The following is a 2697-nucleotide window of genomic DNA, read 5'->3' as shown; positions in this document are numbered from 1 at the left end:
TGTCACTGACTAATGAGGCCCACACTTAAATAATCCTATTTAGTTTAAACAAATCCTATTTAACCTTTGTCTCAATGACAGGTGGGTCCCACTGGACCCATTGGTTATGTTTGACTCCAGTCAACTGAGTTTGACCTGCTGATGTCATGGTGATGTCATGCTGACATCACCTTTCACTATTCTGGATAATGTTCGATTTAATTAATTAAATAAATTTTAGAAATACATAAAACTTTGATAAATCATAGAAAATAAACCGTAACTCGGATCAAAATACTTTGTACATGAAAGTTTCTCAGAACGACGAGACGAACCCAGATACGTAGCCCGTTCGTCCGCCACGCAACCCTAACATATCAAACTCACAACTTTCCCCCTCCGGCTCCTTTGCCCGAAAACGCGAAACATCGGGGATACTTTCCCGGATGTTCCCCCCTTTCACCGGTATCGCCTCATACCGCGTTAGGGCACCCTAGCACCGATACTTGTCATGTCATGCATCGCTATGCATCTATTTGCTTAAGTATTTATTGTTTCTTCCCCCTCTTCTCTCGCTAGACACCGAGACCGACGCCGCTGCTACCCAGTACGACTACGGTGTTGACGACCCCTCTCTCTTGCCAGAGCAACCAGGCAAGCCCCCCCCCTTGATCACCAGATATCGCCTATTCTTCTCTATACTGCCTGCATTAGAGTAGTGTAGCATGTTACTGCTTTCAGTTAATCCTATACTGCTGCATAGCCTGTCCTTGCTACTACTGTTGTTACCTTTACCTGCTATCCTACTGCTTAGTATAGGATGCTAGTGTTCCATCAGTGACCCTACACTCTTGTCCGTCTGCCATGCTATACTACTGGGCCGTGATCACTTCGGGAGGTGATCACGGGCATATACTATATACTTTACACAGTTACATTACCTGTGATACTGTTCGGAGATGGGGGCTGAAGGGGCAGGTGGCTCCATCCCGGTAGAGGTGGGCCTGGGTTCTCGACGGCCCCCGACTGTTACTTTGAGGCGAAGCGACAGGGCAGGTTGAGACCACCTAGGAGAGAGGTGGGCCTGGCCCTGGTCGGCGTTCGCGGATACTTAACACGCTTAACGAGATCTGGGTATTTGATCTGAGTCTGGCCATTTGGTCTATACGCACTAACCATCTACGCGGGAGTAGTTATGGGTATCCCGGCGTCGTGGTATCAGCCGAAGCCTTCGTGACGTCAGCGACTGAGCAGCGCGCGCCGGATTGGAACGTAAGCCTGCTCTTGTATTAAGGGGGCTAGTTCTGCTTCCGGCCGCGTTCGCAACGTGCAGGTGTGCTAAGGGCGATGGGCCCAGACCCCTGTGCGCTTAGGTTTAGACCGGCGTGCTGACCTCTCTGTTGTGCCTAGGTGGGGCTGCGACGTGTTGATCTTCCGAGGCCGGGCATGACCCAGGAAAGTGTGTCCGGCCAAATGGGATCGAGCGTGTTGGGGTATGTGGTGCACCCCTGCAGGGAAGTTAATCTATTCGAATAGCCATGATCTTCGGTAACAGGATGACTTGGAGTTGTACCTTGACCTTATGACAACTAGAACCGGATACTTAATAAAACACACCCTTCCAAGTGCCAGATACAACCGGTGATCGCTCTCTCACAGGGCGACGAGGAGAGGATCATCGGTTAGGATTATGCTATACGATGCTACTTGGAGGTCTTCAGTCTACTCTCTTCTACATGCTGCAAGACGGAGGCTGCCAGAAGCGTAGTCTTTGACAGGATTAGCTATCTCCCCCTTATTCTGGCATTCTGCAGTTCAGTCCACCGATATGGCCCTTTACACATATACCCATGCATATGTAGTGTAGCTCCTTGCTTGCGAGTACTTTGGATGAGTACTCACGGTTGCTTTCTCCTTCTTTTCCCCCTTTTTCTTCTACCTGGTTGTCGCAACCAGATGATGGAGCCCAGGATCCAGACGCCACCGTCGACGACGACTCCTACTACACCGGAGGTGCCTACTACTACGTGCTGCCCGCTGACGACGACCAGGAGTAGTTTAGGAGGATCCCAGGCAGGAGGCCTGCGCCTCTTTCGATCTGTGTCCCAGTTTGTGCTAGCCTTCTTAAGGCAAACTTGTTTAACTTATGTCTGTACTCAGATATTGTTGCTTCCGCTGACTCGTCTATGATCGAGCTCTTGTATTCGAGCCCTCGAGGCCCCTGGCTTGTAATATGATGCTTGTATGACTTATTTTATTTGTAGAGTTGTGTTGTGATATCTTCCCGTGAGTCCCTGATCTTGATCGTACACGTTTGCGTGTATGATTAGTGTACGATTAAATCGGGGGCGTCACACAGACCAAGGAAGTAATGGAGAGCACCTAGATCCTTGACAGGAAAATGACCACCCAGAGCAGACAGCAGATGACCAGCGGCAGTCACCGAGGAGCTGATAAGAACAATGTCATTAGCATAAACTGGTAGGTACGTAGTAATCTCAGGACGATGGAACATGAACAGAGACGTGTCAGCAGTGGATGGAGCAAATCCAAGACGGCGAAGAACCGAGCCAAGTCGGGCATGCCATGCATGAGGAGCCTGCTTAAGTCCATAAAGCGCCTTAGCAAGACGACACAAATGATGTGGATGAGCAAGATCAACAAAACCTTGGGGTTGCCGCATGTAAACCTCTTCCTCCAAGACCCCATGGAGAAAAG

The 2697-nt window shown here is 49.7% G+C and overlaps 1 long non-coding RNA gene across 1 annotated transcript; it reads left to right on the top strand.

Annotated features, from left to right (window-relative positions):
• Positions 1–557: 557 nt before the first annotated feature.
• On the top strand, positions 558–2258 carry LOC147959314 (uncharacterized). The gene is made up of 2 exons (XR_015611871.1): positions 558–633; positions 1936–2258. It is a non-coding gene; the product is annotated as an uncharacterized LOC147959314 (long non-coding RNA).
• The last annotated feature ends 439 nt before the right edge of the window (positions 2259–2697 follow it).

Source organism: Triticum urartu, chromosome 7A (genome assembly GCF_056163025.1).
Source record: "Triticum urartu cultivar PI428250 chromosome 7A, HENAU_Tu73, whole genome shotgun sequence".
In the NCBI taxonomy this organism is placed as follows: Eukaryota; Viridiplantae; Streptophyta; class Magnoliopsida; order Poales; family Poaceae; genus Triticum; species Triticum urartu.
Note: the sequence above shows the minus strand (reverse complement) of the source record. Positions and strands in the feature narration are given on the sequence as shown.